The sequence below is a fragment of the Nanorana parkeri genome, unplaced genomic scaffold (genome assembly GCF_000935625.1).
Source record: "Nanorana parkeri isolate BGI_ZX_2015 unplaced genomic scaffold, ASM93562v1 scaffold2399, whole genome shotgun sequence".
Classification (NCBI taxonomy): domain Eukaryota; kingdom Metazoa; phylum Chordata; class Amphibia; order Anura; family Dicroglossidae; genus Nanorana; species Nanorana parkeri.
In genome coordinates this window covers 100,795-108,117 of record NW_017308667.1, presented here as the reverse complement: position 1 = coordinate 108,117, position 7,323 = coordinate 100,795, and positions in this window count along the sequence as shown.

Here is a 7,323-nt window from a genome sequence, read left to right as displayed (position 1 = left end):
GGGGGGGGACACCCCCGATCGGCACCCCATACACGCGATCGGCCGGCTCTACAGCCGGCGGATCGCTTGTATGGTAACAGGCATCGCTGCCTGTTTTTAAAAATCAGCCATTTGCCGCTCTAAAGACGCCCGCTCAGATCTAGAGACCTCTCGGCCGGCCGTTTTTTTACAACGGCCGGCCCTGAAGTGGTTAAACCCTAAAATCACAAAATTCCAACACAAGCTTTGAAACGTTTACATTGTTTATTGCATTTTGAAAAGCTGATTTCTGTTTTAATATCTTTATTGGTATCATAAGACAAATCAGTATACATCCGATATACATGAGGACCTCACTGCAGTAATAGTACAAGTACGCTCCGTATATATTGTAACATTATAAAGATTCTGTAACAAGTTCGGACATATCAGTGAGAAGATATATAAAATATTCACCTAGGTGGCGCTAACGAGCGTTGGAAAGTCCTATACTTGTCAGCGCCATCTGGGGGCACTACCGCCATGCAAATGTTTATAAAAGGAACCCGTAATAGGTCGGTGTTCGCTATAGTGACATACAGGCAGTCCCCATACATATCGGATGTATGTAACAGGAAGTTACATACATCCGACTTACAAATGGAGGCGATTACTGTACAGCAGGGGTAGTTGTAATGCTACCGCGCTCTTGCTGATGAGGAGTGCCCGCCTTTTTGGGTCTGGTTCTTAGTACTGTACGTACATTACAAGAAGTTAGCTCTTGTTAGACGTGCAGACGAGGGGTGCTCGCCTCTTCTTCCGGGTCACTGTGAGGTTTTTACTGCTGTCTGAATCCTCATTAGAAAGATTTAATCTCACTTCCTGTCCTGGAGACAACAGGAAGTGAAAGGAAATCTACCCCTAGGAAGGGAAATTCACTCATGTAAGAGTGATCATGTGAAGAAGGTGTCTCCGCTGAAGCTTTATCACCAATCCTGGTTTCCACCACAACCCAAAATTTTCAAAATCCAATTGTCACAAGGGCAGAAAGTGAGGTGAAATCTTCTGAACAGCAGCACACACAGCAGAACAAACATTACAGGGGGGGGGTTGGAGTTACACTTAAAAACTTTACCTGTTCTAACTTACATACAAATTCAACTTAAGAACAAACCTATAGTCCCTATCTTGTTCATAACCCGGGGACTGCCTGTATTGCAGTTATTAGCGGCCGTATTTACCAATGAAAGTGGGAAATGGAAGAAGACGTAGCTCCCAACAGTCCCCGATTTGGAGGGATCGTCCCTACTTCTGAACCGAATCCCTCCTTCCAGCTCATTTTTCCCTCTTTAGAGTCTGATGTATAGACCCATAGATGCCAATTGTCCCAGGACAGTCCCGCATCTTGGAGCTCAGCTCTGATGGTGGTGTGTCCTGAGATATGTCACCATTATTGAAACTACTGCTCATGCCCAATCGCCCAATAAGGCATTCACTGGCGTGATTGGAGGCTGAAAGTGGGCGGTCACCACAAAATTAGGGGAGGGGTTTGGGTAGGCCAATCCATTAAAACAGGTCTGGTTGGGACCTCCCTATTACTGGGGTGGGACCAGGACTGAATTGATGGTAAATACGATAGTTGTCTGGGGAAATGTACAATTTGTCTAAAAGGTGCCCATACACCTCGCGGGTGATCCCGCGATCGTACGATAATCGGTAGGTGTATGGGCAGCGTGCGACCACACCTACTGTACGGTCGCACGACTTTCATCTTCCTAGCACGCTGGAAAACACGCTGAAAATCCTATGATTTTCGGCGGATTAGTGGCGTGCTCGGAAGACGAAAGCCGCACGGGCCGGTGTGCGCAAGCGCACACTGCACGCTCAGCATTGCAATCATCGGCAAGCCCTCCCCTCAGGGAGGCGGGCTTGCGATGATCGCAAGTACGATCTGCCTGTCCAAGATGGGCAGGTCGTACTAAATTTTAATGACCTTACAACCGTCGCACAACGAAAGTCATGTGATGGTTGTAAGGTGTATGGCCAGCCTAACACAAGTGTTTATACTGCACTATAGATCGTATACAACCTCTAAATGACGGAAGTTCTGATTCTGAAAATCCCGTGTAAAGGAAAAAGTAATTGTGAAAAAAATTAAATAATAATTTTCGACATCTAATGATTTCCTGCCCTGCATGGAAGGGGCGTGTCAGGGGGGCGTGTCCTTCTACATATTTTGTCCTAAATGGTATCCCTCTCTCCGATCACAGAAAGGAATGATAAGAGATAATAGAAGGGGATCACATATCGTTGGGAATGTTGTCAGGAACTCCTTCTGGTAATATCAGTTTATGTTCTACGTTCAGTGGTCCTTTAGTTGTCTCAGCTGTTACTATTTCCAGGATTATTCAATTTCTCTTTATTGTTGTATTGATGACACAAAATGCAGAAAACTAGAAATAAATGGTAAATTACGGTTTTATAGAAGTACCTCAGGGACACCGGCTCCGTATAAAGGTTCAGGCAGATGGAGCAGCTCAGCTCCTCTTCTAGAGCAGCAGACGCCATTCTGGGAACAAGGAAGAAGAAATTAAACTGAAAATTGTTTTGTAGTAAGAGCAGAGTCATATCTGCAAGGAAATGCACCTATGGTGTCCCGCCCTGCTCCTGGCCACCAGTAACATCACAGGTTGTCAGGAGCTCGCCGGGACATCTGCCAGAGCATCCCAAGATCTTCAGATATTCAAATGGAAGCGCACGGCGGAGACGCAGGTAAGATTTAACCCTTTTGTAAACTTTTAAAAACAATTTTTTTGCTATACATCTACTGCTTGCTGGCAGTAGATATAAGCAAAAAAAACATGAGGGTTTAAATATCCTTTAACCACAACTTACATTTCTGTTTAAGTTGAACAAGTATGACGTTAAAAACATTCAATTAAACAGCAACTAAACCCAACAGTTCACTCACCGGTCACTTTATTAGGTACACTGCTCATTAACATATCTAATCAGCCAATCACATGGCAGCAACTCAATGCATTTAGGTAGACGTGGTCAAGACAATCTCCTGACGTTCAAACCGAGCATCAGAATGGGGAAGAAAGGGGATTTAAGGGACTTTGAACGTGGCGTGGTTGTTTGCGCCAGACGGGCTGGTCTGAGTATTTCTGGGATTATCATCTACACCTATCTCTCGGGTTTACAGAGAATGGTCCGAAAAAGAGAAAATATCCAATGAGCGGCAGTTGTGTGGACGAAAATGCCTTGTTGAGGTCAGAGGACAATGGGCAGACTGGTTGGAGATGATAGAAAGGCAACAGTAACTCAATAACCCCTCGTTACATCCGAGGTCTGCAGAATACCGTCTCTGAACGCACAACATGTCCAACCTTGAATCAGATGGGCTACAGCAGCAGAAGACCACGCCGGGGGCCACTCCTGTCAGTTAAGAACAGGAATCGGAGGCTACAATTCGCACAGGATCACCAAAATTGGACAATAGAAGATTGGAAAAACGTTTGCCTGGTCTGATGAGTCTCCATTTCAGCTGCGACATTCGGATGGTCTGGTCAGAATTTGGCGTAAACAACACGAAAGCATGGATCCATCCTGCCTTGTATCAGCGGTTCAGGCTGGTGGTGGTGTAATGGTTTGGGGGGGGGGATTTTCTTGGCACACTTTGGGCCCCTTAGTATCAACTGAGTATTCTTTAAATGCCACAGCCAACCTGAGTATTGTTGCTGACCTCGTCCATCTCCTTATGACCTCAGTGGTCCCATCTTCTGGCAGCTACTTCCAGGAAGGATAACGCGCCATGTCACAAAGCTAAAATCATCTCAGACTGGTTTCTTGAACAGGAAAATGAGGTCACTGTACTCCAATGGCCTCCACAGTCACCTGATCTCCAGCCAATAGAGTAACTTTTGGGATGTGGTGGAACGGGAGATTCGCATCATAGATGTGCAGCCGACCAATCCGCACCCATTGCATTACGTTGTCAGGTCAACATGGACCAAACTCTCTGAGGAATGTTCCCAGCACCTTGTTGAATCTATGCCACGAAGAATGAAGCCAGTTCTGAAGGCAAAAGAGGGTCAAACCCGGTACTAGCGAGGTGTACCTAATAAAGTGGCCAGCGGGTGTATATTTTTTTGGTATATATGCGTTTTCCAGTTACAGATATACATTTCTTAGTTCTGAATACAGAATGTCTTGTACTCTAAAGAAATACAAGAAGTTTTCTGATTGGAGGATAGTGAGGAGGGGCGGGTGATGCAACTAGAGCGCTGTAGTGCTTGAATCTCTTCCTCTCCTCAGTGTCCGGAAGCCGGGTGTAGAGTGCAGGGGACGGCACGCTGTAAGGGAAGATTTTTCTGCTTTGCGGTCGCCCTCTGCACAGAGCACCCGGCATAGCCGACAGCTTCCTAAGGGCCGGTGCAGACCTGGGCGATCTGGGACGCGAGTCCCGGGATCACACGGTTGTGCACAATTGCACACAGAGATTGCCGCGCGGCCCCATTGATTTCAATGGGGTTACGTCCGAGCGGCAATCGCAAAAAAAAAAGGGTACTTTTTTTTGCGACACACGATGCGCGGCTGTCTTAGTTCGGTTGCACAGGTGGAATACTGCGCGATCCGCCTGGCGTGACTTTAGCAAATAATGGCACCGCCAGCGCGATCATCGGTGGGGGGCGACTCCGTGACTGCACGGCAATCCTTGCTGTATCGTGCACAATTCCCGCACGGCCACGAATCGCCCGGGTGTGAACCTGGCATAATAACCAATGATGTGGACAGTGGGAGGAGCCTGATAGGTAACTAGTCTCTTAGAGTTCCCCATCAGGTCCCCTTCGTTAGTGATTGACAGCAGGGTGAGGCAGATTCCAATAGCAGGCTGTCTATTGGCTATCATTCACCGGGGGAGCAATCCTGATGGGGAACTAGGCCTTCATGTTCCCAATCAGATGCCACCGACCCACTAGTAAAAATCCTCAGCTGCTTCACCACTGTATGACAGGTGCAGCGGCTATGGACTGCACTGAGGATGGACCTCAATGGCTCAATATGGCCACCACTTGTGGCCATATTGAGTGGGGCAAATCCCATGAATAACGTGCTGGATTAGTGTGTCCCTAGTAGTTCATTATAATACTTTATTGCTGTGTGGTATGTGCATAGGGAAATGCCGCGGGTGGCGCACAGCGCAGTACAGCCTTCTCGGCCAAAACTCTTACTTCTCACTAAACTGGAAGTCAGGTCGTTGGAGATCTCGACGAGTTGGAACTTTCGATAGAACACCGCCGTACAGTCCGTACACCATACTTTGCACCTAGCATAACGCTCATAAAAGGACGAGCACTCATTGTTCAGTACAGTCACCTGACCAATGAGACGCGCCTATTAGTCAGCATGGTCAGGTGACCGTGCTGACCAATGAGTGCTTGCCATTTGCATTATGTTGGATGCTCAGTGAAGGGCTGCAGTACGGTGTATGGACCGTACACTGGCTGGCACTACCACTTAAAGGTATGGCCAGCGGGGGTGAGAAAGTGGAATTGCCCTTTAAGATACTTTTAATACATTTCTTACATTTAGTATTAGTGAAGGAAGGAATCAGTGTTCAGATGTACTTACCTGATCTTTGTTCCGCTGCCACCTCCCCCCTGGCCTTCTAGACCGGTCCGTGTGTCCTCTTCTGTCCCAAGCTCTGGCAGTCTAAGGACACAACCCTCAGCATCCCCCTTATCACATCACCGTGCAGACCCGCTCATAGAACACACCTCGCCCATCCACTGACACCAATCACCATTTCTCAGGAGCAGAGACTCAAGAACACGTGGTCTGCTGCCATTTAAATTCCAGGCCTAGCTCCGCCCTCTATTCCCTCATACCCCGCCTTCCTTTTTCCTAAGCCCGCCCACACCGTCTAGTAGTAGCCTCGCCTATCTTCCTAAGCCCGCCCTTTGATGTGAACACCGTCACCATCCCTCGCTCCCCGCAGAGAACCCTCTCCGGTCCTTTACGGGAAACAGCCGAGAGAGCCTCTCGCTGCAGCCGCGGCCCCCTCAGCGTCCTCCTGTCTCCTAGCAACCGGCTGTCCCTAAACAGGGCGGGGGCGTGACTGAGAGGGCAACGTGACTGACCGCAGGAGGCGTGGCTGTGGGCGGCTCCTATACAGGTCCCCACCTACTCTCATGCCATGATCAATGTTATGTTGCCGCATCCGTGTCATACCGACGACTGAGCCCCGTAATGTGTAGGAGAGCAGTCACGTGATGTTTTGTGCTAAATAGGGACTAAACTACACGAGTACTCCCCCCCCCACTTCCCAAAGACACCTCTATTATAAGAGACCATAACACATTCAGACACATTCCTCTGCATGCCCCCCCCACCGCACCTGTGCTGCATGATCCCCCCACTTGTGCTGCATGGTCTCCCACCTGTGCTGCATGATCCCCCCACTTGTGCTGCATGGTCTCCTACCTGTGCTTTTGCCACCACATGCAGTTTTTCAGTTGACTGGTCTGCTTATCACTAAGGGCTTCATATACATATGGATATGCCTCCATGCAGATACCGTTTAAACGGGCAGGCATCAATCAGATGGCTGCGAATGCTCGATGACGACACAGCAGGGTGTCACCCGGTCTAGATACCGGGTGACACCTGGCCTCGGGACGCCCCTGCTTATATGCAATGGCTAGACACTCCATCTTAGGGACAGGTCAAGGCAGAGGTAGACAAATCAATAACCAGAAGCCAGCAGGATTTTTTTTTTTAGCTCAATTGACAACAACTAGAAAAAAAACCCTCAAAAGTTAGGGCCAGCTGCCATTTGTTAAGGAGCATTGGTGACCGGGTTCCTGGGATCTTGGCCAGCCCTGAGTCAAGGTGACTGTAAAGTAGATAGACATATAGTTCTACACTTCTGTTTGCTGTGACTGGGAATGCTGAGACTTGTAGTTCCTTAAAAGCTGTGAGCTGCTTTCTGGACACAGAGACTCCCCTTTTTTTCTTTGAACCCCTTTTTTTTGCTGTTTGCAACCCATGTGGTCCCCGAGACTGCTGCTGGGCTGCACAGGGTTCCCTCTTGCCTTAATTTTTGACCCAGGAAATGCTACACCTGTGCCTCTGCTACAATGCATGGACTGCGCTAACTCTCAGGACCAACGGGAGCATCCAGTGTGAGTAGTGCAGGAACCCCTTTCTGTGTCATATTGTCACCCCTGTGCTTCTGCAGAATGGTCCGTGCCGCGCTGCAATGCTTCCGCTGCACTCTTCCTGCATTTGTGCTGCTGCACCATTGCTATCACTGAACTCTGTGCATTTGCTGTACCATATTGCTGCCCTGTGATCCCT